Here is a 22,903-nt window from a genome sequence, read left to right on the forward strand (position 1 = left end):
TTATCAGTAATTATTACATCCAACATATATCGATTAAACTTTCCAATTAAAAGGCAGAAACTGGCAGAAGGGTTAATGGAATAATAACAACAAAACACGACTCCTACAGACTATATGCCATCTATAAGAATCCCACTTTAGATTCAAAGACACAAATGAATACAAGCTAAAAAAAATGGAAAAACATATCCCATGCAAGCAGCAATCAAAAGAGAGCAGACAAAATGGACTTCAGGGCAACAGTTGTTATGCGAGGCAAAGAAGGACATTATATAAAGATAAAAGGATCAGTCCATCAAAAAGTTTTAACAATAATTAAAATATATACAACTAAAAGGAGCGCCAAAATACATACATCAAATCGGACTAAATGAATGAATAAACAGTTTGATAATCATAGTTGAAGACCTCAACACCCTGCTTTTAATAATGGACAGAATGATGACACAGATAATCAAGAAAATAAAATAATGGAACACAATAACCCAAGTAATCAATAGAACATTTCACTCTGTGACAGCAAAATACACACTCTTCTCAAGTGCATCTGGAACATTCTCCAAGATACACTCTGAGTCAATTCACAAAACACATCTCCTAAGTTTAAGAATGTTGAAAGCATACAAAATATGTTTCCGACCACGATAGAATGAAATACAAATTATTTTTGGAAGTTTTGAAAATTCATGAATATAATGAAACTAAACAACCCACTCTTAAAAGATCTATGAGTCAAAGACATCATCATAGCAGAATCAGAAAATATTTTGAGATGAACTAAAAGAAAAAAAGCATACCAAAACATGGGAGGCAGTGAATGTAATACAGCAAATCTGTAGTTGCAAATGCTTTCATTAAAAAGGAATGCAGGTTTCAAATAAGCAACTTAAACTTCCTCCTTTAAGAAAAAGAACAAACTACACCCAAAATCAGAAGATGTAACTAATAAAGACAAGAGAGGAGATAAAACAGAGAATTTAAAAATCAATAGAGAAAACGAAACCAATAGTTGGTTCATTCAAAAGAATGACAAAAGTGCCAAACTTTTAGTTAGATTAATCAAGAAAATAAGAAAGAAAACACAAATTCCTAAAATTAAGAATAAAAGTGAAGGCACTCAGCTCACGCCTGTAATCCCAGCACTTTGGGAGGCCGAGGCGGGCGGATCACAAGGTCAGGAGATCGAGACCACAGTGAAACCCCATCTCTATTAAAAATACAAAAAAATTAGCCGGGCGCGGTGGTGGGTGCCAGTAGTCCCAGCTACTCGGGAGGCTGAGGCAGGAGAACGGCGTAAACCCGGGAGGCGGAGCTTGCAGTGAGCCGAGATTGTGCCACTGCACTCCAGCCTAGGCCACAGAGCAAGACTCCGTCTCAAAAAAAAAAAAAAAAAAAAAAAAGTGAAGGCACTCAAACCTACTTGAAAGAAATAAAAAGGATTATTAGCGAGTACTCTAAATGATTGAGCATCAACAAATTAATCTTCTCATCTCTCTTAGGTAGCTTAACTTTTTAAAAAATGCTGAACTATTCAAAACTATATAAATAATCTCTTAAAATATGTAAGGTCCTCCTTTCTGAACTAAGTAATATTTTTTAAAATCCTATTCCTAAATACACTTTGGAAAACCCAATGATAGAACATGGGGCTAGTGAGGCTTACTATATCATTTTTAGAGCTTCGTCACTTTGGATAATGGCTCAGATTGCCCCTGGGAACTCAAAGGTCCCACCAACACAAACACACTCATGCTTACGACATTCCTAGGAAAATCTGAATATTTGAGAATTTGAAAATTTGATAACTCAATTCCCATAACATTTTTTATGATCAAATATTCAAAATTGATTTAACATATTAATGGACCCCCAAAAGAATGACTCAACATTGTTATTTTTTAATGCTGTGTTATAGTATCCAGCAGGCAATGGTTGTTTTTCTAAAGCTTGGAATAAAACTGCAACTGACTGGGAAGCCTGAAAGGACTCATCCCCTTTATTATATCACAACATCTCTTGTTTCTCCTGACTCGTGTTTTTATTTGTTTTTTTTTTTTTTTTTAATTATACTTTAATTTCTAGGGTACATACGGAGAACGCGCAGGTTTGTTACATAGGTATACACGTGCCATGGTGGTTTGCTGAACCCATCAACCGGTCATCTACATTAGGCATTTTTCCTAATGCTATCCCTCCCCTAGTGCCCCCAACCCCCAACAGGCCCTGGGGTGTGATGTTCCCCTTCCTGTGTCCATGTGTTCTCACTGTTCAACTCACATTTATGAGTGAGAACATGCAGTGTTTGGTTTTCTGTTCCTGTGTTAGTTTGCTGAGAATGATGGTTTCCAGCTTCATCCATGTCCCTGCAAAGGACATAAACTGGGTCATGTTTTTAAATCTGTAATATTGAGAATTAAACAATTCCTTATAATTTAAGCCAGTTGGGTGTCATTCACTAGGCATTAAAGCATATATTAATCTTTTCTAAATTTTTATTTATTAAAAGCTCTGAGACATTCAGAAATCAATAAAAGTAGAATCAATCATCTTTTTATCTCCTTGTATGTTCAGGAAATGAATCAGCAAGCACAGCAGTGAGAAGCTGTTCAGCTTTTTTATGAGTTAACTATGCAAGCGGTAAAATGTTTGAGAGAGATATGGAGATTTAAGCTACTGAACTCACATTTAAAATGTAATCGACAAACATTCATGACAATTAGTATTTGCAGAAGCTCTTACCATTTATCAGGCACTTTCACATGCATTAGCATATTCAATCATCACAAAAAATCCTGAAACAGGTATTTTTGTCTTGAATTTAAGGTACAGAAAGATTAAATGGCTTGGTAAGAGACACCACGTCAGAAGCAGACTCCTGGTTCCATGCCAAAGCTCTTACCCATTTTGCTGAGTCATAGCAGAATCCACACAGCCATTATTGAATTTTGTCTCATCATGAAATATGTTCTCATAAATGTTGATTATAAATGCACTTTCCCTGCAGGACATTATCTTTCTTGACAGTTTTCAGTTATTAGTCACACAACTTAGAGAAATTATATTTGGCCACAGATAATTAATATCCCCACCAAATTATAAAAATCTGGACTTTGTAAACTTTGTTGGGCATTTTAAAATCATAAACTTTAGACAAGTATAACTAAAATTAATTAATTATCTGCAATATCAGTTATCACAAATGCATGAAACCAATTCTGAATTACTCATACTCATATCATCTATGGCATTTTTTTAAATCCTAAAAGTATTTATTCCTGTCTCTGAGAATATTTCATATTACAACACCTGAATCAGGAAATATAAATATAGATATTGGCTTAAAAATATAAAATTAGGACAAAGGGCATAATATGTATGTTATATACGTACAAATACCTTCTGCTACTTTCTTCCAACTGAATTGATAGTCGAGGTGACAAAAAAGTTATTAAAATATACATAAAAACACATAGAATGTATATGACTTATATATATACACATAAACATAATACATAAATATGAATACATATGGTGGATATGTATACACACATTATATAATTATTATGAATGTATATACACATATATACACATATGCATGAGCTCATACTGAAACCTCCAATGACAAATCAACAGCAACAGAGGATTCATTCTAGTCTTCCCCTTTTCTGTAACACCTTTCATCAAAAGTGAGAAAACTAGCTCACTTTATACTCAATCTATTTACTTGATTTCCCAGTCATAAAATATACAGAAAGCAGTTTTAGAATTGTTAACCCATAGCAATGCAAAAAAGCCAAATGTAACCTAACTAGATCTCAATATTTGCACTTGGTCTTAGTCAAAAGGCTGAGAAGCAATGAGATCTCAGTATTTGTGTGTAGCTTGTTTTTCTCTTTAATCTAAGGTCAGAACTCAAAATACTATGCTCAGAAGCTGGTAGGGTTAAATTTTCTCTTCATTCAGTTTCATAATGTTACTCATTTAAAATACAATTACATTAAACTTATTTGGTTCCTATCTTATTTTATGGTTCTTTTGTGCATGTACATTATCTTGACTGCAAAGAGTCAAAACTATCTAAAAAATATACATCTATCCTTCCCTATCCACAGATTCTGTATCCCCAAATTCAACCAACTACAGATTGAAAATATTTTTAAGAATGATAAAAAATGACAATACAAAATAAAAAGTATAAAAATACATTATAACTATTTACATAGCATTTACATTATATTAGATATACGTAATCTAGAGATGATTTAAAGTATATGGGAAGATGTGTATAGTTTATATGCAAATACTAGCCATTTTATATAAAAGACTTGAGCATCTGCAGATTTTGGTATTCACAGGGCTTCTGGAACCAATTCCCCAAGGATACCAAGGCACAACTGTACTTAGAAAAGTGTCACCCCCATGCTATCTTTTCCACCTCACTCCTATCTGACAACCCCTGTAGGTTGTCAATCTCATTATTTTCTAGTTTGCCTTTCCTACAATTCATTTTGCAAAAATAAACAGATACAGGTATCATTTTATGTTTCCTTTTTTTTTTTTTTTTGCCCAAAGTTAGCATGCTATACTCTTCTGCACTTTGTGTCCTGCAAATCACTCTATATACGCTTATAGCGATCTTCATCATCCTTTCATAGCAGCTTCAGGGCATTCTGATAAGTGCACATACCACAATCTGTTCAATTAATCTTCCATTTATGGCCATTCAGGATGTTCCAGCATATTAAATTACAAAAAAAGTAATACAATAAACATCTTTATGTAAATGCGTTTTTACACTGTGGGAGATACGCCTTTAGAATAAACTTCTAGAAAGAGAATTTCTCGGTGAAAACGTAAACTAGTATGTAGTTTTCTTAAATATTCTGTTCTATAATGGTTGGACCAGTTAACATTCCCATTGGCAATGCATGACAGTGCCTTCTCCCATCCTCAGCAAGTCTTGATTAAGTTTTTATGCTTCTGGAGGTCAGAAGTCAAGAATCAAGATTCCCTGAGCTAAAATCAAGATGTCAATGGGGCTGTGTTTCCTCTGGAGGCTGAGGGGACAATCTGTGTAATTGGGTCATTGAGTTTTCCAGCTACGACAGCTCCCTGTGTCCCTTGAATCCTGCATTCTTTTCCCTCCATCTTTTTTTTTTTTTTTTTTTGAGACGGAAGTTCACTCTTGCCACCCAGGCTGGAGTACAATGGCGCATTCTCAGCTCATTGCAATCTCTGCCTCTCGGCTTCAAGCGATTCTCCTGCCTCAGCCTCCCGAGTAGCTGGGACTACAGGTGTGTACTACCATGACTAGCTAAGTTTGGTATTTTTAGTAGATATGGGGTTTCACCATGTTGGCCAGGCTGGTCTTGAACTCCTGACCTCAGGTGATCCACCCGCCTTGGCCTCCCAAAGTACTGGGATTACAGGTGTGAGCCACCGTGCCCGGCCTTCCCTCCATCTTTAAAGCCAGCAATGTCACATCTCTCTTTACCTTCTGCCCTCATACCTCTCTCACTGCAGAAAAATTCCTTACTTTTAAAGGACTCACATGATTACACTGGACCCACCCAGATATTCCAGGATAATCTCTCCACCCCAAGTCCCTTACCCTTCATCACATCCGCAAAGTCCCTCTCATGATGTACAGTAATGGATACCTGGTGATTAGGACATGAACATCTTTAGGGGCCATTGTTTTAACTAATACAGGTATTCTATCATTCAGCATCAAAATTTCTCCTTCTGGAGATGAATTTGTCTTTCATCTGAGTTCTTTCTTCTCTCCTTTTGATAGAATCTCTTAAGCCTCCCATTTCCTTCTTTCTACACCCACAGGCTTGAGGGGCCACTGCAGCTCTGATGAGATTTGGGTTTATTTTTCTCAGATGTCATTTGAAGTTCATGGTATTTTCTGCCTCCTACTAACATAATGGTGAAATCATAAGACATGTATGGGTTCGTGTGTGTGTGTGTGTGTGTGTGTGTGCTCCTTATTGTACTTTTTGTTTTTTATTTATCTGTACTTTATGTTCAGGAGGGATTGTATATGGAGAGATTTAGATTCAATTCACCACAACATTGCAGATTTTATGACTATGAATGTATGATTTAGGAGATTTCTTAGGACTGTCCTAGGTCTTTGATACTGTTACTATAAATGCATTTTGAAAACCAGAATACCATATTACCTCTGATCATCAAATATGCCAATGAAGAACAAAGTTCCAGGAGCATTGTTTACAAAATAGAAGGGATAAAGCAGTGCTGCAATCAAGCAATGAGAGCTCATAACTACAATGTACCACAGGCACCCACTAGAAGCAAACACCCACTAGAAGACAAGACCTTCCGATGAATTATAATTGTCACTTCACACCTACTCCCTACAAGGAGGCTTTTATCTGCAGTTGCTATAATCAATAGCGCTTTGTTGCTGGCAAGCATTATATTTTTATAGCTGCAAAATGGAAACAGAAAGTTTTAAAATCTCTCAATATCTATGTTTGAATATCTCACTATCTTTTCTCTGTTCTCTTATTTGCAAACACTGTTCATGTTCTCTCTGATCACTTTACAGATGCTTTCTTATTTCAAGAAAAATTTCATTATTTTATCTGTTAAGAGAAATGGGCAGTGACTCAAGTTTCACAAACCAAATGGGCACACTGTATCAAAAAGTTGATTTAGGCAAGTTGGATTTTATAAAAATTTTTATTAACGGTGTATTTTCAAGGAATATGTGAAAATAAAATGACACAAAGAACACACCATGAAGAGCAGCTTTAAATTCCCCCTTCCTACTTTTAATTCTTAGTTCCTCAGTTTCATACTCAAAAGAACCCCCTTGCTGTTTTCTTATTTATATTTTCAAGGTTCATTCAGTTACAATTGCACGTTCACACGTTCTCCTTTATAATATACAAATACCAGCCAATGATACTACTGAGTTTTCATTCTTTATACTTAGGTACCTTGTGATCTTTCCTTATGTGCATATACAAATCTATCTCGTATCTTTTCACAGCTGCATGGTTTTACTCTGTGTAGTGGTTAATACTGAGTGTCAACTTGATTGAAGCATTGTTTCTGGGTGTATCTTTGAGGGTGTTGCCCAAGGAAATTAACATTTGAGTCAGTGGACTGGGAGAGGCAGACCCACCCTCAATCTGGGTGGACACCATGTCCAGCGCAGCTAGGATAAAATCAGGTTAGAAGAACTTAGACGGACTAGACTGGCTTAGTCTTCTGACTTACATCTTTCTCCCGTGCTGGATGCTTCCTGCCCCCTAACACCAGACTCCAGGTTCTTCAGCTTTGGGACTCTCGGACCTTCGACCACAGAATTGAAGGCTGCACTGCTGGCTTCCCTGTTTTTTAGATTTTGGGATCCAGACGGGCTTCCTTGCTCCTCAGCTTGCAGGCAACCTGTTGTGGAACCTCACCTTGTGATGGTATGAGTCAATACTCCCTAATAGACTACCATTATACATACATTTATCCTATGAGCTCTGCCTTCTAAAGAACCCTAATACATTCTGTATTAATAATCTATAATTTATTTTAAAACTGTCCTATTAATGGATTTAAATTTTTTATTCAAACTTCCTATTACACACATTTACTTACTCCAAATCAAGTGTTCTTTTTTTTTTTCTTGTTAAGAAGTAATAGTAGAAACTCAGAGCACAAAACAGAATCTGTTGAGCAGAAAAATAATAAAAAACATGGGGTCCATTTCTGACATGCAAAAGGTTTTGGAAATCAGCACTCTCATTCTGACAAGAAAAGCAGCTCAGCAAACTGAAAGATCATAGAGAAAACCGCTATCCTGAAAACAGTAGATACGGATGAAAAGAGAGAATCACTGGAAAAATTAGTTTACTCTGAGCAGAAGCCACTGATAAACTGGTAGGAACACTTAAATCTTAATTTTTACAAATTGCTAGAGGCTGAATGTGAACTACTCTGAGAGGTAGAAACACGAGACTATGAGAGTAAGACCATAGCTGTGGAGCTGTAGTCTTAAGGGGACTTTCCATTTTTTATGGGTTTAACCTCCAGGAACCCTACCAGACTTTCACAGTGAAGAGCTGAAAGATTCCTTCTTGGTTCTGGAAGAGAAGGAGAAAAAGTAATCATTTCAAAATATGCCAAGATAGTTCTCCATAAGGAAGTCCTGCTCTCCAGGTTAGCCCACCTAGGGAGAGTTCTGATGTCCAAGAGAAGACAGAGAACGGGGCAGTAACATACTTGGTAAAAGCTGCAACTTCATAGATTTATAAATTTGAGGTCACCACAACCCAAACTGAATAAATACAAAGAAAATATGCCTAAGCACATCATAGTCAAGAGTGTCCAAAAACAGTAAATTCTCAAAAAAAAAAAAAAAAAAAAACAGAGAAAAAGAATACATTATATACCTGGAAACTAATTCAAATGGCCATAGACTTCTTATCAAAAATTAAACAGGCAGGTAGTGTTATTTCAATATAAATTTTGATTCTGTGATCATTATTTTCATGCATGAACTTGACTGGACTAAGGAATACCCAGGTCACTGGTAAAGCATTATTTCTGGATATGTCCATGAAAGTGTTTCTGGAAGACACTGGCATTTGAATTGGTGAACTGAATGAGGAAGATGCACCCTTACCCAGTGTGGGTGGCTACCATCCAACTGACTGAAGGCCCCAGTAGAACAAGGCAAATTCTCTGTCTCTCTCTGAGCCAGAACACCCTTCTCCTCCTGGCCTTGCACATCAAGTTCTTTTGCTGGTGTAAGTACTGGAATCCAAAGGCAAAATGACTTTATGTGCAACGCCAGGAGAAGGGTGTTTTCTTTTTCCTAGGGTTAATTTATTTCCATTTTGATTCTCAATTCTGTGCTCTCTACTCAAGGCCCCGCATATTTAATGAGCTCTTTTGACTTTGGCTAGAGGAACTTGTTTCCCACCCTGGTGTGAGCTCTGGAAGTTGTTCATTTTACAACTTTCCAGGAATTGCTTTTTCCACAGACATTACTTTAGTCTGACCTCTTGGGGTTTCACTCTACCCATGTGCAGAGTCTTCAACAAAAGACCATGAAGACCCCTATCCATATTCCTAGGGTCCTTTCTATGCATCTCTCTCTTATCTTGGGTGCTTTTCCCAGAAATTAGAGTCACTTGGGCTTCCCTAAACTTTGGTCTTTGTCTTTTTGACTCGGTGAGATTGGCTAGACTCTGCTGGAGACACGTTGCTCTGAGCCATGGTCAGGAATCATCTCCATGCAAAAGGCTTTGTGATGAGTTCACCTCACTTGTTTTCTTGATTTCATTCTTTGCAGGAATGACAATCATGTGCTGTCTGTGGTCCCATGTCTAAAACCTGTCATTTCTTTAAAAAAAAAAAAAAAAGTTACTCCAGTTTTTAGGTTGTTTACACCAGGAGATCAGTTCTGTGCCAGTTTGCTTTTATGCTAGGAACAGATAGTCACTTTTACTGATTTTAGTCATGTTAGTCTACCTCCTGGTTTTTCTATACTTTATAATAACCTGAAACTTTTCACTACCCTAATGCTTGTTTTATATGAAATTACTAGATTCTGAGGCATCACGGGTAATTTACTTCTCTTCCACACCCACACACTGCGTTTAGTGCCCAGCTTCTGTAAGAAGCTTTACATTTTCTACCTTCTTTGTGATCATTCCTCGCCTACACTCTACTTCCATGTAGCCATGCAAACTAGCAATGGGTTTTTGAATATCCTGAGAACTGTTAGCATCCCCCACCTGCCAGCTGATTATAGAAAAACCATCCATGCAGAATTCCTATCTCCGAAACTGTTTGGTTTACCTTTTGATGTTGGGAGTTGTTTGAATTCTGTCCCTTCAATATACCAGGCATTGAAGATAAAATTCTGAGCCCAAACAGGGTCCCTCCTTCTGTGGAAATTACAGTCTAATGCAAGACAGCCATTCATCATCACATGAACCAGTCAATATTTGAAAGTAAGGATTATTATAAAGATAAGATAAGCTGTGCTGTAAGAATATAACCCAGTTCTATCTGAGAAACCCAGATCTCTCTGAGAAATGCAGGGAAATCTTGGTGAAATTACTATTGATATGAAATATGAAGCTCGACTAGGAATTATCTTGATAAAGGTGATGGTAGGAAGGTGGGTTGAGAGAGGTGTTCAGGTAAAGGGAACATCTTGTACCCAAGGCTTGTGTTTAGAAGAAGCATGGTGCATTGAAACAACACAAAGAAAGGAGACACGGCTGAAACCAGAGTGTAAGGTTACACTGGTGAGACAGGCAAGCACATGGTGGTTTATGCTAAGGATAATGGCCTTTACCTTAAAAGAACAAGAAAATTGCCAAGGTGGGAGGACTGTCTGAGGCCAGGAAATTAAGACCAACTTGGGCAATACAGCAAGACCTCATTTCTACAAAATAATAATAAATTATCTCAGGGTTTTGAACAAGGCATTTATTGGGGGAAACCCACCCCCGATATTCAGTGTGGGTCTTTTATATTTTCCCTAAGTGTCGGCTGCTCTGAGAAACAAAGGGAAAGAGCACAAAAGATATAAATTTTAAAGGTGGGTGTCCGGGGAGACATCATATGTTGGCAGGTTCCGTGATGCCCCCGAGCTGTAAAACCAGCAAGTTTTTATTAGCAATTTTCAAAAGGGAGGGAGCATACAAATAGGGTGTGGGTCACAGAGATCACATGCTTCAAGGGTGACAAAAGATCACAAGGCAGGAGGTCAGGGTGAGATCACAAGGTCAGGGTGAAACTAGAATCACTAATGAACTTCCACGTCCTGCTGTGCACGCACTGTCAGGGTTCAAGAGCAGAAAACTGGTCTGACTAGAATTTGCCAGGCTGGAATTTCCTAATCCTAGCAAGCCTGGGGGTGCTGCAGGAGACTAGGGTGTGTTTCATCCCTATCTACATCTGCATAAGGCAGACACCCCTGGAGAAGCCATTTCAGAGGCCTCCTCTGGGAGTGCATTCTTTTCCCAGGGCTGTTAATTATTAATATTCCTTACTGGGGAAAGAATTCAGTGATACTTCCCTTACCCGTTTTTGGTAATAAGAGAAATATGGCTCTGTCCTGCCCTGCCCACAGGCAGCCAGACTTCAAGGTTATCTTCCTTGTTCCCTGAATATCACTGTTATCATGTTCTTTTTCCAAGGTGCCCAGATTTCATATTGTTTAAACACACATGCCTTACGAACAATTTGTGCAGTTAATGCAATCATCACAGGGTCCTGAGTCAACATGCATCTTCAGCTTATGAAGATGATGGGATTAAGAGATTAAAGTAAAGACAGGCATAGGAAATCACAAGAGTATTGATTGGGGAAGTGGTAAGTGTCCATAAAATCTTCACAATTTATGTTCAGAGACTGCAGTAAACACAGGCGTAAGAAATTATAAAAGTATTAATTTGGGGAACTAATAAATGTCCATGAAATCTTCACAATTTATGTTCTTCTGCCGTGGCTTCAGTCGTCCCTTCATTCGGGGTCCCTGACTCCCTGCAACAGGCATTGAATTGATTAATTTGAGTTATAAAAAGATTATCATGAGTTTTGTATTAGGGAAAGATTGAAAAGAAGAATGATGGAAACAGAATAAATAGGCCGGCTGGGCACAGTGACTCATGACTGTAATTCCAGCACTTTGGGAGGCCAAGGTGGGTGGATCACTTGAGGTCAGGAGTTCAAGACCAGCCTGGCCGACATGGTGAAACTCCATCTCTACTTAAAAAAAAAAAAAAGGCAAAAATTACCTGGGTGTGGTGGCACATGCCTGTAATCTCAGCGACTCGGGAGGCTGAGGCAGGACAATTACTTGAACCTGGAAGGTGGAGGTTGCAATAAGTCAAGGTTGCATCACTGCACTCCAGCCTGGGCCACAGAGAAAGACTCTGTCTCTCCTCACCCCCTACCCCCCTCCCCCCTCCAACAAAAAATAGCTAAAGTATTAACCCAGATAAATAATGGTAGCCTGAACTTGAGAGTTAGCAGTGGATGGGAGGGAAAGGTTTGGGAGATAAAGTTGTCAGGGAGTGAGTTATTTTAAAGAAGCACTCTTGGGCTCTCACCTGTGGAAGGGAGGAAAGCAGAGCAGGGTAGAATAGAGGGGGATGTGGAGTTTTGATATGGGGACTTAAGAAAGAGGAAGGATGAGAAAATATCAACTCGGGGGATTAACCAGATAAGAGTATCATCTTCTAAGAAAGGGAAAGAAAGGCAGGGTTAGTGATGTCTGGGGAGAAGAATGAATGAAGACTGAGTCTAGTTTGTATGTGCTGAGTTGGGGATGCTGTGGGTTCACTGAATTACAGGTGCTTTGTGGACAGTTGGGAATATAGAGATGGAGCTCAGAGAAGTCAACGTGATAATTGTGGATGAGTTTTGCCAATGGGCATAACATACAGTCTGTAGAGATGCTCCCACCCCATGAGTAACTCTTTGCCCTACTACAGGAAGTGCCACTGACCAAGGGCCTTCAGTTATAGCTACTTCAGGAATATTTTCTGTTTTTTTTTTTTTTTTTTTTTTTTACAAAGATTGCCTTGTCCATGGTTATGCCTATTTCCAAGTTGGCCTTTGGCCAATGACTCATAAATGGTGGCATATAAAGGCCAGGGCATCATGACCATTCTAGCTCCAGAGCTTCTCAAATGGTTGGCTGAGGTGGTGACTGGGCCCTTATCATAGCACAACTTCCTCCTTTACTCAATCTTGCCTCCATTTCCTCCCTTCTACAGGTGAGGGCCCAAAAGTGCTTCTTAAAAAACAGACCACATGCCAACTCTGGGGAAACCAACTTTAGTCACAGTGAAAGTGCAAAGAGATCTTGACTGAGCTTTAGTAAGTCCAACATGTTAGGCCCTGATAAGAGAAGAATCATTAAAAAAAAACAAAAACAAAAAAAAACAGAGACAATATGCCTGGACTAACAGACCTAGAAGTAGGCAAGAGTAGATGTCACAGATACCAAGAAGCTGAAGGACTAATTACTGTGTAAACAGAAAAATATATTTGTATTGGATATATGGGTGAGAGTTCTTTCAGAGCAATTATAAGAGTGGAGGACCAATCTATAGTGGGTTGAGAAAGGAATAAGATAAGCAATAAAGAAAACAGTGAACACAGACACTTCTCTTGAGAAGCTCATCTGTGAGGGGAAATAGAGAAAGAAGTGGTTGGCAGAGGTCAAGAAGACCATTTCTTAAGAGGACAAAGTTTCATGTTTAGTTGTTCATAGAAAGAAAACAGTTGAAATGGAGTTAAATTTTTAGAAGAGATACAGAGAGAACAAGATAGTAAACTGTTATATTTGGAAAGCTTAAAAAGTCAAGAAAAATTAATTAAAACCAACAGGGTAAATTGAGGAAGGGGCTCACTGCAGTCAGATTTCAGTGGAGTGAGGAAGAGAGGAAGATAAAGGACTCTCCAAGGTCAATTTTTGTTTGTTTTAATCCAACTTTAGCATGTATAATAATCATTAAAGGGCTTAATAAAAACAGAGTCCGGGATAATTCCCAGAGACTGGATTCAACAGAAATGCAATGGAGCCCAGATACTGCATTAATAAAACCCCTAAGTGATTCTGATACGGATGGCTCCAAACTGTCAGAGGAGGGCACTAAGGCATTGTAGGTGCCACTAGTGAGCCCTCCAATGGCTCTCAGGGGAGTGCCAAGAGACAGCGCCTGTGTGTAAGGAGGAAATAAATATGTTAACAGCCCCCTAGAGCCCTCTGGGTAGGGAATTGCCTTGACTTAGCAAAGTACTTGTCTGGGAAGTAGAAGGCAATTCCCAGAGGCCTTGGGGACTGGGAATGGAAAGTAATGAGGAAGTAAAGAAATAGGTATGTTGTCAGGAGTTCGAGACCAGCCTAGCCAACATGGCAAAACCCCATCTTTACTAAAAATACAAAAAAAATAGCCAGGCATGGTGGCAGGTACCTGTAATTCCAGCTACTCAGGAGGCTGAGGCAGGAGAATCACTTGAACCTGAGGGGCAGAGGCAGAGGCGGAGGCTACAGTGAGCCGAGATCACGCCATTGCACTCCAGCCTGGGCAACAAGAGTGAAACTCTGTCTCAAAAAAAAAAAAAAAAAAAAGGAAAGGAAAAAAGGTAATAGGTACATTGATACATCAAAGAAATAAACAAGGGAGGGAATGTGTGGGGAAGACGTGGGGAGACTTTAAAAGGTTACCATTTAAGGGAAAAGATAGCCTCTGAAAAATAAAAAATGATGATGGAGTGACTTTTCAGATCTGAGTTGCTACTATTAGGAAGGCACCCTTTGACTCCAGACCTTCTCTAAAACCTGACTTGTCTACAAGAGACCCATGGTGAGTAAAGAATGAGCAGGTGAGGGAAAGTGTGATAGGCCCTGTGTGGGTTTCTCTGCCGAGCCTCCTGATAACTGGATGGTCCAGGCCATGGTGTGAGTGGGTAGACAGTGTCTGCAGAATAAGGAAGTGCCATCGAGCACCACTTGCTCCATGGGACCAAATCTTCCTTTTCCCACACTATTCAAAAACTCAATTACATATTTATTCATCTATTCAACAAATATTGACTGTAAATCAATGGTGCTCTCTATAGGATGGATTATAAAGGGGCAAAAGCAGTCATAGTCTCTGTCCTCATGGAACTTGCAATATAGTGAGGAAGATAAAAGTGAGTAACTCTACAAATATAATTACAATAAGGTCCTAGGAAGACGAGACACATGCCACAGTGAGTTATTAATAATAGAAGATGATCTAATATAGGGGATCAGATCAATTTTCCAGATAATTGAACTGAGAGCTGAAGGATGAGTTAGAGTTAATGGGGTTAATAATATCTTGTCATAGTGTCCTTGAGAGGTTTAACTAAAACACTATAGGAAAAGCTTCAGGCCATGGCGTAGTTCCTTGATTCTACTATAGTATGAATGAAGACACACTGATTTAACAACAGATTTGTGAGGGGTAAAGAAACATGGTCTCTTTATAGGCACACATTTAATGTAAGATTCACTTCACTTCTGAAATATGTACACCATAGTGACTGAGGCTCAGTATTCTTTATATTTCAAGTCTGGCATAGTACATGCCACATAGCAGATACTCATCAAACATTTGTAAAATAAATTAACATCTGTTCCTCTTTTGTCTCTTTTTTATCCTTCCTTCTCTCTCACATGTTATCTCATTTCTCTTGTCAAGCACAGATTTGTTAAATGTATTCACATTGAAATTTTAAGGATTTATGTATTCATCTTTCATAGAGCATTCTCACTTTAAAAGCTGCTATGGGAAAGGTAATGATCACACTTGGGAAATAAATGCATTACTGTGGAATTTTAGGTATTTCAACTAGAATTATTTTGAGATGAAAGCCTACTCAGAGATATTTGAATTAGAACATGTAAAAAGAAACGTGTACTAGGATATCCATTACTTAAACAAAGTGTCGGTTCCTTTTTTGGTGACAACACTGTCCAGTGCAAGCAGACAGAGTAGCACTCTGCTCCACGCAGTTATTCAGGGATCTAGGCTCCTTCCACCTCTGGCTTCACCTTTCTCTGGGTTCTTGAGTTTTCTCTATTCAGTAACAGGATAGAAAAAAGACACTGGAATTTACAATGAGGATGTTTAAGGGTCAGTTTGGAGAGACACACACATCAAATCAGTTTACATTCCATGAACCAGGACTTGGTTTCATGGCCATGACTAACTGAAAATTGAATTTAAAATGACTTCTAACTAGGTATGGTACTCACACCTATAATCCCAGCACTTTGGGAGGTCAGGGTGGAAGAATCACTTGCGCCCAGGAGTTCAAGACCAGCCTGGGCAATATGGCAAAACTCCATCTCCACAAAACATACAAAAATTAGTTAAGTGTGGTGGTGCACACCTGTATTCCAAGCTGCTTAGAAGGCTACGGTGGGAGGATCGCTTGAGTTTGGGAGGTGAAGGCTACAGTGAGCCATGATCGTACCACTGCACTCTAGCCTGGGTGACAGCTCAAGACCCTGTCTCAAAAAATATATATTTATATAATGAAGTCCAGGTAAGGACTCAGTACAGAGAAGGGAACACAGATCTTGGTGAATCCTAGAATTCTCTGCTATGCTTCTACTCCATCTGTATCAGATGGTCACTGCTATTGTGCATTTATTGGTAGTTTTTTTTTTTAAGTTTTGTTCTTACCATGTGACCAAAGTCAGGGGTTACCCATAAAACTATCTTGGGAAAGTTTTGTATATATATCTATATCTCTCTCTCTCTCTCTCTCTCTCTATATATATATATATATATATATCTCCCATATATATTATATATGTTATATATATAGATACCTATTATACATTTATATTCATATATATTTTATATATATATATCATATTTTTTTCCAGGTTCAATTGATAGTTCTAACTGGATTTCATCAGCTCTCCAAAAGTGGATGCTAGAAAAGTCTCCCCAGGTAACTCTGGTTCAGTTAATTCAAGTATTGACATTTCAATACCACTGAACTAAGTCATTCATAATCCCATGCAAAATCTTTTGAAGGAAGGAAGAGTGAGATGAATCTGAGCCAAAATCTTTTAAAGTGTAAAATGAAATCGTCAAAAAATTAAAGGTAAAGGAGGAAATAAAAGATAGGCCAAAAGGCTGAAAACAAGACACAAACCCAAGGTTGAGTATTAAGAAGCATAGGAAGAGAGTGAGAGCAAGTTAGGAGTGAAGAGCTAAGGGTCTGGAGCCACTGCACGTAAGGGAGAAAGGGGATTGCGAGACTTGGGACTATTTGGAGGAGCATATATGAGCCAGTCATGCAGATCATCACCCACGATTTTGCAAATATAGAAATTAAACATCAAAGACATTATTTTCCATTATAATTCAAGATTCAAACCCATCTTTGTCACATCATGTTCTTTACATTTATACCAGGACTGACCTGAGATTAAAACCTAATTTCTGGCCACAAACAAAGTACCACTAACTGGCCACATAAGAATGGATTCCAGAACAGGCAGTATGGGGACACACTCTAAGGTGGCCCTTATGGTCTCCACCTGCTGGGGTTTACTCCTTTATCTAATCTCCTTCCTGTAACTGTAGGGAAAAAACCTTTGACTTGCTCCTGATTGATTCAATATGGCAAAGGTGATAAAATGCCACTCCAGTGACTACGTTACTCGGGTAAGACTTTGTCTTATAGTAGAAGGGCTTTTTCCCTTTCTAGCTTTGAAGAAGTAAATAGCCATATTATAAGAGATCCTACATAGATGTCTACATAGCAAGGAATGACCGGTGGTCCCTAGGAACTGAGAGAAGCCAGAATGACCAGTGGTCCCTAGGAACTGAGAGAAGCCAGAGAAAAACTGGTGTTCTGAGTCTGACAGCTTCAAGGAAATCAATTCTACCGACAACACGAGTGAGCTTGTAAGCATATTCTTCCCCAACCAGACCTTCAGATGAAAACAAGGTCCAGGTGACACCTTGATTGCAGCCTGGTGAGATCCTGAGCTAAGGGCCCAACTAAACAGAACCCAGATTCTTGAACCACAGAGACTATGAGATTATAAATATGCATTATTTTACACTGTTACATTTGCAGTCATCTGTTATGCAGCAATAGAAAATTAATGCAGGGACCTCATTTGTTCCTCTGAGTCATGCAGGTCTGACATGGATTGGTAATTCTAATCCTTAAAACATAATTGTTCAAAATGAGTTCAAAAATAAACAGCACACACATCAACCTAAGTGTCAATTCTTGTTTCCTGATTCCCCAGAAAGGGGTCTTGCTGGGTCTGCTATGCTCATAATCCTTCCACACTGATGGTGTTTTCTTCTTGACAGATTTACTAGATAAACCCTCAGTTTTCTTGTCTGTGCAGTTACTGAAATGCTGCCCTAAATTAACTTCATGCCTGATTGGCTTTTGAATGTACAAACATCATTCCAAACTTCACACAGATGGATCATGAAAAAAAGAAGATAGTAAAATGAATAGAAATAAGCCCAACATTTCTTATTCAATTGTCTAAGGGTCTAAGGAGCAGCACAGCACGAGGTCTAGTGGCTGCCAACCCCATGTACCTGGGCTGCTGAGCTGAGGAACACTTGGCTCGAATCCCCTCTGCATGGCCAGAAATATCAGGTCCTTGGAGAGCAAAGAAATGTTCAGAAACAGCCTGGAGTGGGGTTTTGAACTGCTGCACTCTTCAGCTGCCCGGAACAACTGACAGATGGAGCAGGTTACAGAGCCAGGTGGGGAGGCTGAGTTGCTATGTAGCTTCCCGCCCATCAGCCCATCCTTCTGTTGCTCTGGGATGTCCCACAGGAGCCCAGACACAGCGGGGACTTGAAAAGATGGGAAACACCTTAGCAGTAGCTTCTAAGTCAGTCACAAAGTGTAGCCAACCTTTGGGAATGGGACCAACTGCCACCTTTGCTTTGCAAAAAAATGAGTCAGGTTGTACTCTCCACAACAGGAAGAGGGAGCTACCCTAGACTGTGGGGGAGGAGTTGGCCATATGTTGGCTTCATCCTATAGGCAGGATTAAAGAAACTCCCCACAGAGGCCCATAACATCACTATCTCAAGCAAATTAAAGTAACTTTTGGAAAAATTACATTTTATAATTTTAAAAGATTTCTTTATTGTGGTAAGAACACAACATGAGATTCACCTTTCTAACAAATCTAAGTGTACTATACATTGTTGTTGACTGTAGGTACAATGTTGTGCAACAGATCTCTAGAATGTTTTAATCTTGCTCAACTGAAACTTTTTGCCCACCGATTTGCAACTCTCAATTTACCTCTCCCCCCAGCCCCTGGAAAGCACCATTCTACTTGGCTCAAGAAAAAAATAATTTTTTTTGACTAATCAACACCATTTCACCTACCTTAACCCCCAAATCCATCTTATCACCTTAATTCCAAGCCTTAACTTTCTATCAGCCACTAGTTCCCCCACCAAAACATGAAGCTAACCTTGTATTTTTTTTCTACACTTTACACCTCTTCCTTTCATTTTTCTGTGGGGTCACGTCTTCATCTATGCAACAAATGAAAACTCATACACGGATACCCCTGACATTTGGAAATATATATTCCTAGAATGAAAGGGGAAAATCAAAGGAGTGGAAAGATCCATTAAAGTTCAAATTGAGAGAAAAAAAAAAAAAAAACCTGTGGCAATACAGATAAAGAACTAGAAATAGATCCTACAAGGAAAACCACTTTCATCTGCAAATCAAATCAGCAGATGTTTAATGAACACCCACTACAGTCAACACACTAAGCTAGATGTTAAGATACAAACACATTTCAATTACAATTTCTTCCTTTAAAAGTTTATGATTTGTTCGGGGAGCTAAAACAAAGAAATTAGAATGACAACATAGTATACATTGTATAGTGCATTTTACGTGGATTACTTTTTATAAACCATTTTTACATTTGACTTGTAATCTTGACTCACCCTTAGTGAAAGCTTGTAGTGAGGGCTTTTTTTTTTCCTTTTAAATACAGTCTCAGAGACACTGTGATGTGCTAAAGGTCACATAGCAAACAAGTGTGTGACCCGAATCTTAAACACAGTTGTAACTAAATTCAATGCCTTTTGCAATGTATGCATCTGTTTCTAAATGAAACAAACTATAGGTAGGAAAGATATCCACCAATGGGACAAACTATGTAGAATCACATAAACAAGCTTGGCAGCAGAGATATGGAATTTGAGCTGGCCCTGAAGAATGAGTAGCTTAGGAATCAGGACAACTGGAAAGGGCACTTTGGGTTGGGGAAATGTTGAGAGCAAGGGCTTAGAAGTAGAAATAAGAGTTAATACATTTAAGGCCCTCTGAGTGTTTATAAGTTATTGAACGTCACCCACATTTCATACTTGCAATCATTTTCTGTGTCTGTAAAATAAGAAAATATCTTTTTACTGGGTACATGCAACATAGGGGTCATTTTTCTCCTTCAAGGCAGGAGTAGAATGGGGGCAGTTCCAACCACAGCACAGAGTGCTGGAAACCCCCAGCTGCTAGAGATCAGTGGCTTCAGAGTCAAAATGGATTCTGAGTAAACCAAGTTTTATATATCTAATTAGACAGTATAGCTTTATGGCTCCAAAGAGTATGGAAGACTCATCTGTGCATATTTTATACGGTAGTCATAAAAATTAATTGAAAGTCTTTCTTCAGCATCTAAAGCTGTGTTTGGCTCTTTATTTCACCTAAACATTTAGTACTTATCATTAAAGAATCAAGTTCTGGACACATTACTTTTTGTATTTTGAACACTTCAAATTCATAAGTGATTCAGTATTATGTTTTTCTTTTCCTTTTTTTTTTTTTTCCTTTTGTTTTTTTGTTTTGTTTTGTTTTTAGACAGAGTTATGCTCTTGTTGCCCAGGCTGGAGTGCAATGGCGTGATCTCGGCTCACTGCAACCCCTTTCTCCTGAGTTCAAACAATTCTCCTGCCTCAGCCTCCCAAGTAGCTGGGATTACAGGCATGTGCCCCCACACTCAGCTGATTTTTGTATTTTTAGTAGAGATGGGGTTTTACCAGGTTGGCCAGGCTGATCTGAAACACCTGACCCCAGGTGATCTACCCACCTTGGCCTCCCAAAGTGCTGGGATTACAAGCGTGAGCCAACATGCCTGGCCATTTTTCTTTTCTTTTTTCTTTTCTTTTTTTTTTTTTTTTTCTTTGTTTTTTTTTTTTTTTTTTTTTTGAATATATGGGCAAATGCTTTTTGTATTTTGAACAATTTGAATTCACAAGTGATTCAGTATTATGTTTTTCTTTTCTCTTTTTTTGATATATGGGCAAATGCAGTCATTGATGTTCACAGATGTTCACTATATTTTATGGTTTCCATTAATTGCAGTTGTGATAGCAAAAATCTTCAAAAAGTAACACAGTCAGGCTATAGATACTTCAACTGGATATGAACTGTCTCTTAGCATCTGATGCACTGTGCATATGCTCAATGCTGAGCTCATTATTGAATGATTAGCAGAAGCGATAGAAAAACAGAGGATGGGGCATGGAAACAATGAGCGGATTGTCCCAACTGAAAATAGAAATTCATGGATCTTTCTAATTTGTTAATCTATCAATAAAAGATGCACAATGACATATTAATTAAATCAACCTTACTTACCTGTTCAGCTAATCACCTTTTATTGAAAAGAAAATCATTATCTTACAAAAGACTTTCTTTTAAAGATGTATGTTAGCTAAAGTAAACTTTGAAATCAAGTTTGCTCAGATAAGACATAGCCTTGAAGTAGGAAAGGGGATGCCAGAAGGTAAGGATGACACCTGTGATGCCTGCCCTGTGCCCAGTGCTTTCTATGCATGACTTCAGTTCAGTGTTCCACAAGCCTGGGAAGCACATCAAATTATTATATTTCCAGTTTCCAAGTAATCTCACTGTGATGCATAAGAAAAATAATTTCTGCAGAGCCCAGATCTAACATGAAGCTATTCAAGCCCATGCCCCCTTGCTATCTATGGCCTCCCAAGAAGAAATGAATGCAATGATCCTTTCTGGGAGGGGGCACATGCTGTGTGCTCCAACCCTTCAATGTAGTCCTTGCCCACTGCCTACATTGGTGTAAGATAAGGCCTCATCCAAATAGAGAATTGACTTTTCCTGTTATCGCCCCATTAGGAGTTACTACTATCATTACTTAAAAAATTGAGAAGATTCTGGAAAATTCTCCATTTCATCATAAGTTCCTGAATAAAATTCAGATAGGAAACAGATTTATATATGTATGTATAAACACGTAAAGTTAAATGCAAGTAAAAACGTAACAGTAGGCAAAATCTGTGCAGTTATTTTTTCCTTACCTAATTGAAGGATTACTCTAAAAGCCACTACTACAAATACAGAAGTGGACACATCTATCTTCATCACAGAATAGTGACACTGATACAAAATTAAAATTGTAAAACACAAAATTTTACTGAGCTCCATATCAAACTTTTAAAACATGTCTGTAATTCAGTTCCTTCTACTCAACCCTATGGACAATTACTGCATTTGCAGATTTTCTGGATGAAAAAAGAAGATATGATTTGGATAATGGGATTTTTTTACAATGATTTATTTTCATGCAAATTTTAGTGCCAAGAAAATAATCAGATATGTGTTTTGTTCAAAGAAAAAAACACACAAATGGCTAAAAACTTAATAATGGTTAGGCAAATTTAACAATAAAATATTATTTTCATTGAGGATGGTAGGTGAAAGACTGGTATACGAAAAAAATATGCAATACAAAGTAGACAGTATGAAAAAGAGGGTCTTGGCTTAATGGAACCAATGTCCTTAGCACAGGATAAAGGGTAATGCTTTGTCTGAATTTTGGAAAAATTATTCAACTCCCATCCCACTCCAGCTTGAGAAAATGAAAATCTCAATACCAACCCAACACAGTACATCACCTTTATTCATTCCAATATATACTTGACTGCACTTGATTTTATGACCAGTGCTGTGGCATCAATTTTGGAAGTATGAGAGTAGCACCATCACTTGTGGTCAGTCTTTAAGAAGATTAGTAAGGGAGGGGCTGCCCTTGCCTTAAATTCTACTTAATGCAATCTCATAGTCAAAATAATGCGAGTAGAAGAGCAATTTGAAAATGAAATTAGGAAAGCAATTCCATTCACAGTTGCATCAATAAAAATAATATACTCAAGATAAAATTAAGAAAAGGAATTTAACCCTTCTGCACTGAAAAGTGCAAAAGTACAAAATTGTTGAAAGAAAGTTAAAAAGACCTAGATAAATCAAAAGACATTCCATGCCCATGAATTGGAATAGTTCATTTTAAGATGACAAGAATGCC

This window comes from Piliocolobus tephrosceles, chromosome 7 (genome assembly GCF_002776525.5).
Source record: "Piliocolobus tephrosceles isolate RC106 chromosome 7, ASM277652v3, whole genome shotgun sequence".
NCBI lineage: Eukaryota > Metazoa > Chordata > Mammalia > Primates > Cercopithecidae > Piliocolobus > Piliocolobus tephrosceles.